General features: G+C 43.7%; 1 protein-coding gene across 1 annotated transcript in view; it reads right to left on the bottom strand.

The window, feature by feature from the left end:
* The window catches only part of Tsga13 (testis specific 13), a 30,384-nt gene extending 18,474 nt beyond the window's left edge, over positions 1 to 11,910 (bottom strand). The window contains exons 1-6 of the mRNA XM_006979421.4: positions 11,790 to 11,910; positions 9,991 to 10,159; positions 8,509 to 8,715; positions 5,632 to 5,835; positions 1,527 to 1,895; positions 965 to 1,110 (exon numbers count right to left, since the gene is read on the bottom strand). The gene's annotated coding sequence lies outside the window, so the exon portion shown is untranslated. The remainder of the gene's footprint in view (positions 1 to 964; positions 1,111 to 1,526; positions 1,896 to 5,631; positions 5,836 to 8,508; positions 8,716 to 9,990; positions 10,160 to 11,789) is intronic.
* Positions 11,911 to 12,170: the final 260 nt, after the last annotated feature.

Raw genomic sequence — 12,170 nt, 5'->3', positions numbered from 1 at the left:
GCTCCCCCGCAGTGGGATCAGGATCCGTCCCTAGTGCATGAGCGGGCTTTTTGGAGCCCAGTGCCTATGGTGAGACACTTTTCGCAGCCTTGGTGCAGGGGGGAGGGGCTTGGACCTGCCTCAACTGAATGTACCAGGCTGAGCTTAATCCCCATGGGAGACCTTGCCTTGAGGAGGTGGGAATCGGGGGTGGGTTGGGGGGAAAGGCTGGGTGGTAGGAGGAGGGAGGAGAGGACTCTGTGGTTGGTATGTAAAATGAACTGAAAATCTCTTAATAAGAAAAAAGGAAAAAAAAAGAAAGAAAGAAAAGGAGGTAACCAATAGGGCCTTGAAAACTAAGGAGAACGTTGGTGAGACTGGGAAGCCCAGGTCCTGTAAAGACCACAGTTTGGAAAAATATTCCAAATTCCTATCAACAGGTTCCCTGCCCTCTTAGGCTTTCTGTCCAGTTTACTTGTCCAGACTGTGACTAGACTGAATGAAATCCTGAAAGCTCCCTTCTTGAGAAGGGGGCTAATAAGCTCTTTATTCTTTTCTCATGTTTAGCTTTTTCTAGAATTGTCTGTTTAGTTTTGAGTGTGTATTGAAATTGAAATAAAAAATTTACTATCAATGAGAAGTTGTATGTTTTGTGTTGTTTGTGTGCAACCCAGGCTGGAGGGGAAGAATCACTGGAACACAAAACTTCAGCCAAGACGGAAAGCTGTATCTGGGCATGGTGGTACGTGCCCGGTGTCCTGGCTCCTCAGAAGACTGGAGGAGAAGGAGGAAGGCATGAGAATGAGTTCAGGAGGTTGAGGCCATCCTGGGCAACATAGAAAGACCATGGCAAAGAAAGAAAAGAAAGACATGTAAGAGGGAAGGGAAAGGGAGGGACGGAAGGAGAAGGGAAGGGAGGGGAGGGGAAGGGAAAAGAGAAGAGAGAGGAAAGAGGGAAGAAAGGAAAAGATCCAGGGTACGATACCTTTAAGGACACTAGATAATCTCAGGAAGATACAGTTCCTTAATAGGGAAACTTCCCATGTTGAAGGCCAAGATTCCCTTCTGGATTCTGACAGGGCTGAGGAATTTGTGACGGATTAGCAATCTAGAATGTCGAAGTATTCTGTTCTGAAGACAGAATGTAAAGGACAAAGACACATGTTTAAAGAAAAAAAAAAAAAAAACCTCTGCAAGCTCTGCTCTTGTCTGTCTAGCCCATTGCTCCTCTCCCTCCCACTGACCTGCCCAGTATCTCCTGATCTCTTCCTTAACCAACATTTTCGTCCCATCTCAACACAATAAGTACGCCGTATGCACATCGAGTCCTTCTCTCCTGTCTCCACCCCCATCTTTAAACACTCCCCCTGACCACTTGATTCTTCTTTATGCTAGTACTCAGGTCAACTTTCTGCTTCTTGCCTGCAGGCACTGTTTTTGGTGCACATAAGTATCTTGTTGTTCTAATTGTATTTTTCTTACACTGGTCTTGTTTCCCTCCAAAACAGTCAGCTCCTAGAAGAAGGGGATGTGAGTTTCATACATACTTTCAGGCACTCGGTGTTTCGTATGTTAGGGCACCCAAAGTCAGCTTATTTGAATATATGTGATAATGCACCAAACACCATCCTGCGTCACTGAAACCAAACATAAATTAGTGTGTTTCTCAACCTTAAGGAGAGCAATTAACCCAGACAGAAACACAAGGAAAGTGCAACAAAGTGTGATGGCCACATTAGAGACAAGTTCAGGATGCCATGGGAGTAGCGAGGAAGAACACTTAATCCAGGATAAGAAATGTCTCAGCGGTTTAACAGCACTTGCTTCTATTTCAGGGGAGCTGAGGTTGGGTCTTAGTACCCACGTCACAACCACTTTTAACTAGGTTTGGAGGATCTGGTGTCCTCTTCTGTCCTCTGTGGGCACACATTGACACATTTTGAACAAACACACAAACAATGAAAAAACCCATATATATATTTTATATATATAAAGAGCCTAGTAGAGACTTAGAACTGACATCTAAACTGAATTAATAGGTAAGGAGAGGGTTTTGGGAAAGGGGAAACAGCACAGCTAAAAACACAAGACTGAAACAAGGGAGGGCTTGTTCAATAGTATGGAAATGACTGCAGGATGTCCAGGGGTTAAAAGTGGATACAAGGAAGCAAGGGGTGAGATTAGAAGGACACAGAATCTCAATTTAAAGTGGAGTCACTGCTTGGAAGCTCGTAGGCTGTCCTGAGCCCCGAAGAGTTATCAGCAGGTCTTAAGGAAGAGGACACACTAAACACTAAGCAAGGCGTAGTGGTGTACACCGTGATGCGCACGTTTGGGACACGGAGGCAGAAGGATCAGAAATCCAAGATCATCTCTGATTTCATAGTGAGTTTGACCCTGTCTCAAAAAAACAAGAACAGCAAAAACAACAGACCACACATACGCACACACGCACTATCAGTTGAACGAAATAGAAAGTATTTTTAGACTATGATGACGGTGGCATTGAAAGTGACAACCGAAGCTGTAAGGCTAGAAAGCGGCGAAGAAGTAAGGATGAGAAGGGGTGGTGGTACTGTGGAGGGTCTGCCGGAGTCGCAGATGTGCGCCATTTACCCCTGGGTCCCGACCCTGAGACCTGATCTCTTTGCTGAAAGCCTGGTAAAGAGACAGAGATGGAAGATGACTGGATCTGTGCTATTTGCTGAAGACCCCAGATCCAGCTTTTCCAGAGGCCATGGTTATTCAGCTTTCCTTTCAAGTCTCTGAACTTTGCCAACATTCTTTCAAATAAACATTTGTGGCCTAAATTAGTCAGAGTTCATTTCCATGATTTATAACAATAACAACGGCCACAAAGTGCCTCAATAGACATCGTCGCTAAAGCACATGGTGGATGTGGGGAGAAAGAAAAGGCATCGGGATGGTAGGATTACCAGGACTGAGTAGCCGTGGGATAATGAATACCATCACAGTTCAGTCTTATTGTCTGAGGAAGTGGGGATGCAATTCTGCAGCTAAGAATAACAGAGAATGAGCAAGTGAAGAATACATGAGTTTGGTTCTGGTGAGTTTATTTGGGGCAGGGTTTCTCTGTGTGGGTCTGACTGCCCTGGAACTCCCTCTGTAGACCAGACTGGCCTTGAACTCAGAGATCTGCCTGCCTCTACCTAATTTTGCTGAGATTAAAGGTGTGTGCCATTACTGCCCAGATTGGAATTTTTTTTTTTTTTTTTTTTTTTTTTTTTTTTTTTTGGTTTTCCAAGACAGGGTTTCTCTGTGTAGTTGTGGTGTCTGTCCTGGATCTCACTCTGTAGACCAGGCTGGCCTCGAACTCAGATCCGCCTGCTCTGCCTCCTGAATGCTGGTATTAAAGCCACGGCTGCCCGGCAAAGATTGGAATTTTATATTCTCCCAAGATCATAGGTTGATGCCTAACCCTCAAAACAAGGGTACTAGATGTTATAGCCTTTGAGAGAGATGACCAATACCCTTCTAAGGGATGCTCTAGGAAGCAGCTTTGTCCCATCTGCCATATCAAGGCACAACTGAGATGCCTCTGTGAATTAGGAAGTTCATCAGAGACAGCATCTACCAGCACCTTGGTCTTGAACCTTCAGCCCCTAGAACTAAGAGGGATACATTTCTGTGTTTATAAGCGCCCCCCAGCATTTCACTATAGGAACCTAACTGTATTAAGACATTGGGGATAGAACTCTATCATGAGGAGTCAGCCCCAACTGAATGTGCAAGTTGAAACAATGGACTATGAGACTAGAGGGAAAAAATGGTGCTCTGAGAAGATACAAGGCCTAGGGCAGAGCCCCGAATTACATAAACGTTGGTGAGACTCTTAACAGATGGAATAAAGAACATGGAAGAAGGAAGGCCAGGGCTGGGAGGAGAAGCAGGAGGAAGCAGTTCATAGTCAGGAGAAGAGGTCTCCAAGCAAAGAAGGTAAGCCTCCCTCTTGGAGGTCGCATCTAAACGGCTTCTCCCGAAGGTACAGAGAAAGACCAAACCATCAGGCCAGGCTTGGAGGTACAAGCCTATCATCTCAGCAGTTGGAAGACAGAGGCTTGAAGACCAAGGAGTTCAAGGTCATCTTCAGTTACATAGTGAATCTCAGGCTCCACGAGAACCCGTGTCAAGAAAACACTTCACAAAAATGACCAAAGCCTTAAAGAACAACCCAAGGCTGCCAATTATAAGGCAGACAAACACCTGAGAGATTGCCGGGTGTGTGGCGCACGCCTTTCTTTAATCCCAGCACTCAAGAGGCAGGTGGATCTCTGTGAGTTCAAGGCCAACCTGGTCTACAAAGTGAGTTCTGGGACAGCCAGGGCTGTTACACAGAGAAACCCTGTCTCAAAACACAAAAAACAAACAAATGAAAAAACCTGAGAGATTGAAAAAGATCTAGTAGGCTTGGGTTCCTGGAAGAGCCAGGGTTTGTTCAAAGACTCAGACATCTGGTAAGAGATAATGTGAATGGCCATTGATGTCTTTTTTCAGAGACATAGGGGGCTGTATCGACATCGGGGTACACATCATTTCCTAGAACTCATCTGATGTTTACGAATGGTAAGACCTAAAGACAGACTTCCTCATCCCTTTATCTTCAACACTTTGCACATTCAGCTGGAGTCCATGCCCCAGAAACATCTGGGTGTTAATGATGGGGTCCTAGAAGTGATACTGTACATTTTAACTTCTTAAAAAACTTGTGGGGCTGGAGAGATGGCTCAGTGGTTAAGAGCACTGCCTGCTCTTCCTGAGGTCCTGAGTTCAATTCCCAGCAACCACGTGGTGGCTCGCAACCATCTGTAATGAGATCTGGTGCCCTCTTCTGGCCTGCAGACAGAACACATACTATACATAATAAATAAATCTTTTTTTTTTTTTTTTTGGTTTTTCGAGACAGGGTTTCTCTGTGTAGCTTTGCGCCTTTTCCTGGAACTCACTTGGTAGCCCAGGCTGGCCTCGAACTCACAGAGATCCGCCTGGCTCTGCCTCCCGAGTGCTGGGATTAAAGGCGTGCGCCACCACCGCCCAGCAATAAATAAATCTTAAAAAAACAAAAAAACAAAAAACTTGTGTGTGGCTGGATGTGGTGGTGCACGCCTTTAATCCCAGAACTCTGGAGGCAGAGGCAGGGGGATCTCTGTGAGTTTGAAGCCTCTACATAGTGAGTTCCAGGACAGCCAGAGCTATGTAGAGAGACACTGTCTTAATGGGGACCAGCAGAGGGGGTCAGATTCCCTGGAGCAACCAAAAAACAAAACAAAACAAAAAAAAAAAGCCGGGCGGTGGTGGCGCACGCCTTTAATCCCAGCACTCGGGAGGCAGAGCCAGGCGGATCTCTGTGAGTTCAAGGCCAGCCTGGGCTACCAAGTGAGTTCCAGGAAAGGCGCAAAGCTACACAGAGAAACCCTGTCTCGAAAAACCAAAAAAACAAAACAAAACAGATTCCCTGGAGCTGGATTTACAGGCTGTCATAGCCGCCTGATGCAGGTGCCAGGAACTAAGCTTGGGTCCTCTGGAAGAGCAGCAAGTTCCTGTAACCACTGAGCCATCTCTCCAGTCCCCATAGTGCTTGCTACATGTGACCTCAGGAGCAAAGAAGGGGCGAGGGCACAGGCGAGAAGACACTTTCCTCTTCCGTTTCTGGGAAGGTAGATTCGTGGTTCTTCCTGCAGTGAAAAAGTGGTGTGTGTGCTAAGCAGGACATCTCCCAATTTGGGCTTTCTTCCCTTTTCAAATAGCTGCTGACAACACATGAAGCTTTTTTTTTCTTTGTCAGAGGGAGTTCAGTCTTTCCAGATCAGAACCCAGTCACCGATTCCAAACCACCTTCTAGAGGGAAAAACAAGAGGGAGTTGAACTTAAGTGATCATGCATATGCTTATTAATTGCTTTGGAACCTGTATGAAAAAGACACATGATTGGAACATTTTAAATGCTCAATACTGCAATATTCTGGCCAGGGAAAGTACCACCATTGTAATTTTAATATACCACATTGATTCAGATACCACAGAACCAGCAAAGAAAAGTTCTGGGAAGCTGTCTCCTTAACAAAGGAAAAGAGAAAGAAAGAAGTAAGAAAGGAAGAGAGAGAGAGGGGAGAGAGAGAGAGAGAGAGAGAGAGAGAGAGAGAGAGAGAGAGAGAGAGAGAGAGAGAGAGAGAGAGAGAGAGAAAGCAAACACGCCCCCTGGAAATGGGAGACTGGGCAGGGAGATTTGCTTAGCAACCTGCCCTGGATCTATGGGCAGAAAGTGGAATTAGCGTTTATAAATTCATTCACCACAATAGCACATCTGAAGAGAATTAGTATTATTCAGAGATGAATGACTGGGAGATGGTTATCTAAGCTAATAAGCTCTGTGAGGAGGTGAATCCTGCAGTGGCAATAGCCCTTTTGGCACACACCGGAAGCCGAGGCAAAGCGGCAGAAACGGAGAACAGTCAAGATTGAGCGGGGTGATAACCGCTAATCTAAAAACCAAGAATCAGGACCATGAAGTGTATTTGTGTGCCTCTCTTTTAACATGTGGGGAAATATGCTTCCATGGGGATAGAGTCTCTCTCCCCTCTGTACTTCCATTCAGTTTAGTATTGGACTGTCAGCGGTCTAAGGACCAAGAAGGAAACATAAAGCAAAAAAAAAAAAAAAAGGTTCTGAAAGTCCTGGGTGCGTAGGAAGGGATACAGAGGAGCGGATGGACAAACTCTTGGGACTGGAGATGCCTATCACAAATTTCCAAATGTTCCCAATACAAGAGGCAGAAATAAAAAGAACAGGGCACGCGCTTACATCCTAAGGTGCCTCCTCCACCCTCAGACATGTGCCTGTCTTCTCGATCTGACATAACAGAACCAAAGGATGAAGCAGCAGTTCTTAACCTTTAAATGCAACCTTCAGAAGCTCAGTTGTAATACAGAATGGTTTAGCAAATAGATGTGATCAGTGCAGATAACTCTGTCTCACAAAGAAACAAAAATATTAATCCTAGCGATTTCTATCCAGATACGGGAGACAGTTGTGTCACAACAGAGCATAATTGATTGTACTCACTGAAAGGGACTCTAGGCAACTAGAAATAATTTATTGCTATCTCAGGGATGCCCAATCCAAAGAGCGTCTCCCATTCTCTCACTCATGCATGATGCATTGGCCAAAGGACAACTTCAGCTGTCCCTCAGGTGCTGCTGACCTCGTTGTGTTTTGCAGATCTGGGCCTTTGGCTGACCTGGAGCTAGCCAACTGGGGTAGGCTGACTGGCCAGGGAGTACCCGGGATCAGTCTATCTCCACCTCCCCAGTGCTGGGATTACAGACCCACGCCATCACGGCTGACTGTTGTAGATGGTTTCTGAGGGTAAAACAAGCGTCTTTATGTTTATGGCAAGCAAGCCCTCTATTCTCCGACCCACACCTAGAGGACCAGTCTCTCACTTCTTAATATTTTCCTCTTCTTTCAGCTCTTCCAAACGACTTCAGACTCCGTGTGGCATACTAGCCCCCAGCAGTCAAGAGAGGATAACACAAAATTGTACCAAACTATTATCACATCTGTGCCCACACTTTAAATCCTCACAGCCGGCTAGATGTTGAATCTTATTACTGGCAAAAGCTTTGAGAGCATCCATGTTAGCAGAGTTAGAGTGATGGGGCTGTGGTGAGGGGCCCTCACGGAAGTCTCTCCCTTCTCATGGTCCCACTCAGCTTTTTCTTAAGAGAATAATTCATATTGTTATTTGTATTTCCTTTTCTTCTCAGGGGAGGGTTCTAGGTATTAAACGTTCATCTAGAAGGGTATGGCTCAGCCCTCTGTCCTGGCCCTGAACTTCATTTTTTTTTTTTTTTTTTTTTTTTGTTCTCCTATCCTGCGTCCAGGGTTAAGTTCAGATAAGAGGATGTCCTCCTGGGCTCTTTGCTTCTTTGAGTTCCCTTCGATACTAGTTATTTACCTACTGCCTCTTGGCTCCAACCCCCCACACCAGCCCCCTTGAAGTTCCACTCTGAGATACTGTACCCTCCGCATCCCCTTGTCCAGTGGGCTTCCTCTTAGTTTCTGTCAAAAAGAGGGACTTGGCTGAAGGAAGGAGAAGCCCTCCCCATTTTTCCAGTTCTTGTCTGCCTCTCTCTGGCAAAAGCGGTTGGATCATCTGCGATTTCTCTTAGCATTTTAGTTATTGATAAATAGTCTCCATTGCCAACTGGCTTTTCTATGCAGCCAGGGCTGTGGTCCAGGACGTCAAACTACAAAAGCTTCAGCCGCATGTTCACTCAGTTATCCAAGAAATATTTATTCATCACCTACTGTGTGCCAGAGCCTCTTGTAGGTTCCAGGGACACAGGAGCAAAGGGGAGCAGCCCGTTTCTGTTTGAGTTTACCCTTGGAGTGGGAGCTATATGCAGCCAGAGTTTTTGGATATCTAATAGGCATCTCAGACTTGAAGGGTTTGAAATAATCCTTGACTCCATCTCCCCTTCAAACCCATTCCTTTCATACTCTCCCTTACCTCATTCTGTCTCTTAGACAATGACAACTTTGAAGTTATTCTCGATTTTTCTTATTCTTTTCACATGACACATCCAAATGGTCTTTTGTCAACTCTAGCTGATCTTGTCTTCAAATGTATTCTGAATCTGAAGTCGGGATGCTTTTCAACTATCCGGGGTTACACCAAAACTCCTTCTCACACTGGAGCTTTCACTGGTGTGAATTCCTTTAGAGGTAGAGGTGGGGGTGGGGCAGAGGGAAGTGATGTTAGGAGATGAACACCAGGCAGCAATTAGGCTGTGTGCTGGGTACGCTTCTAGATGTGTGCTCTGTTCTCTTTAAGAACTTGTAAGTTACTTCTATTTTTTTAAGACAGAATTCTGAATGGTCTTCCTTGGGCCCAGAATCTCTGAACTATAATCTCAGACACCATTTCCCGGAATTTGCAGCTCTGCCTGCCTTGTGGAAGGAGAGAGGAAAAAAACCAAATATATTTCTATAGATCACTTAAAATGACGTGTGTGTGTGTGTGTGTGTGTGTGTGTGTGTGTGTGTGTGTGGTGTGTGTGTGTGTGTGTGTGTGTGTGTGTGTGTGTGGTGTGTGTGTGTGTGTGTGTGTGAGAGAGAGAGAGAGAGAGAGAGAGAGAGAGAGAGAGGGAGAGAGAAGGGGGTCACATGTGCCTCAGCAGGTACGCCTGTGGAGGTCAGAGAACAACTTGGTGACATTGCTGCTTATCCTCACCCTTTTATGGGTTTCCAGGACTGAACTCAGATTGCCCAGCTTACTCAGCAAGCACCTTTACGGGTTCAGCCACCTCACTGGCCCCTATTGATTATTTTCCGTGTAAAAGAATCATGGAATTTTCTTGTTCAAAACCTGCCTAATATCTTATTATATTTGGAATAAATTCAAATTGCTTGCCATTTTTCAAAAAAAAATTATTCATGTGTATTTATGCATGTACGTCTGTAAACCATGTGTGTGTAGTGCCTCTGGAGACCAGAAGAGTGAGTTGGATCTCCTGGAACTGGAGTTACAGGTGGTTGTGAGCTATCATGTGGGTGTTGGGAATTGAACCCAGGTCTTCTGCAAGAGTAACAAACGCTCTTAACTGCTGAGCCCACTCTCTAGCCCTGCTTATTTATAAAACTTATGTGGTTCTCCCTGCTCCTGCCTAACTTCATCTCCTGCTAGTTCTCTATTATGTCAGGCACTCTTGCCCTTTGGGGCTTCTTGTTTCTTTCAAGATTTATTTATTTATTTATTTATTTATTTATTTATTTATTTATTTATTTATTTATTTTTGTTTGATATGTGTGGAGGGTGTTGGTATGCATGTGAAGCATGTGTTACTGTATCTGGCTCCCACCAACCCCTGCTCCATTTGACTAATTAATTTCTTACTTTTCTTAGTTCAGAGAAAATTTTGTACAACGTATTATGAGTGATGTAAGGCCCTCCTCCAGCCCCTCCCAGATCCACCCTCCCTACCCTACTCACCCGCTTTCCTGTCCTCTTTTTTATGTGGGTGCTGAGAACGGAAGTCAGGTTGCCTTCCTCGCAAGCATTTTACTGACTGAGCCCTCTTCCCAGCCCAGTCTTGGACTTGATGGTCTTTGAACACACTAAAGTCAATTACTTCTAATCATGTTCTATCTTGTCACTATGCCTGATGGATGTGAGATGTTTTTGATGAGAATGGATCCCAGGGCATTTTCATAGAAGAGGAAAGAAATAATGCAAGGTACCAATTTGGAATTATACCCCCAGATGAAGCCTAGATCTAGGAAACTATTGAAAGTCGCCCTCTGATGGTGACAGGTAGAACGTTCTAATAAGAACAATTGGTAGACACTCCTTTGATCATTGGAACAACCACTCAAAATGGTTGCAGAAAATTTACATGATCCCTCCCGCCTCAGCCAATGATCAAAAGATACTTTGAGAATCCTTTTGTGGATTCAGGATGGCATGGTTTTTGTGGATGGGGAAGCATGGCTAACACAGGCCCCAAAGAATATGTCCAGGTTATGTTCGAGGTCAGGACTCTAACGAAATGAGATCCACCCCAGGGGCCAGAATGCCACGTGATAGAATGGTCTAGGGCATTATGGACAAACAGACCCAGTCTCCTTCTTTTTCCATCTGAAATGAGCTTTGAAAATTTGCATATTGAAAATTTTAAATCGTTACTAAACACATGCATGAATATTTCCTTCAGAGTTCCATGCTTGCCACTATATTTCTTTGATTTTAAATTCTCATTTCGGGGTTGGGGATTTAGCTCCAGTGGTAGAGTGCTTGCCTAGCAAGCGCAAGGCCCTGGGTTCGGTCCTCAGCTCCAGAAAAAAAAGGAAAAAAAATTCTCATTTCATTGAAATATATCTCTTAATACAATGTTTTCCATCTAATAAAAATTTGTATTCATAGCTCTTGAATTCAATACAACTCTAAAAACATTCATTTTAAAGATATCCAAGCAGTGATAATTGTATTTAAGTCCCACCTAAAATTATCAGAATGTGGAAATCATATGTTGTTATAAAGCACAGTATTGGCAAAGGACTATGAGTTTCAGATGGAACTGATGCTAAGGGACCAAATTATTGCATCAAACCAACTATTTCTTAACAGTTACATTGTTTCCAACCAGAATGCATTTTAAAACCTTCTTTCTAATACTAGTATTTGCATGACTCTAGAGATGATTTTGTTTTGTTTTAGGAACTTGCTTGGACAGGGGAGTTGTTGATATATATAAAACCCAATGTAGTATTTTCTATTTAAAATATTATGAAATAAGATCATGCTTAACATTTTCATGTATAATATCTGGTTTTCAGGAAAGGACTGCTAATTGAAGTGGGAGATGTTTGAGGGTTAATTTACAATTTTCAACTATATAGAAGGGACCAGAGAAAGTGTGACACATATAAGTTAGGAAATGGGGAGAAAACAAAAGCAAATAAAAATATTGTAAGTTGAATTAAAAAATAAGAAGTAAACATAATTTAAATCAACAAACAGTAAACAAATGGATTAAATTCACCTATGAGGAAGATATTTTCAGGTTCAATTAAAATTACCCAGCCACCAGCCAACAAAACAGCTCATCAGGTAAAGGGACTTACTTCCACAGCTGAGTCCAAGTTCCAGGACTCACATGATAGAAGGAGAGAACTGGCTCTTGAAAGCTCCCCTCTGGCCTCCATATGTGCATAATGGTATATGTATGCCCCCCTAAATGTGCACCATAAACAAATAAATGTAATTAAAAAATCCAGCCATGCAGTCCTTACCTGGATACGCTTAAACTATAAATACAGAATAGTTGAAAATGGAATATAGTTCAAAGAAAAAGTGTTGCCTCGTTCCCTTCTTTCTTCTTAATTTCTCGTCACCTCTACTTTACTTCTGTGTGAATATATGATAGAATATTATAGAATATTCAGAATATAGAATAGACAGATAGAATTCTGTCTATGCTATAGAACAGACCCAAGTGTCTCTCTGTGACACAAGGAGCTACTAATAGCAGCTCGGTGGCATTCAGGTGACTCTAGGTGGGTATTTGGTTACCTTGGCTAGGAAAGCTAACTGCTCTCATCTAGCAGGGACAATGACACACTTTCACAACTTGCTACAACCTCTTACTTCCCATAACCTGCACGATAGTAGGA

The sequence above is a fragment of the Peromyscus maniculatus genome, chromosome 3, assembly GCF_049852395.1.
Source record: "Peromyscus maniculatus bairdii isolate BWxNUB_F1_BW_parent chromosome 3, HU_Pman_BW_mat_3.1, whole genome shotgun sequence".
In the NCBI taxonomy this organism is placed as follows: Eukaryota; Metazoa; Chordata; class Mammalia; order Rodentia; family Cricetidae; genus Peromyscus; species Peromyscus maniculatus.
The sequence above is the reverse complement of the archived record's forward strand: the minus strand, read 5'-3'. Positions and strand labels throughout refer to the sequence as shown.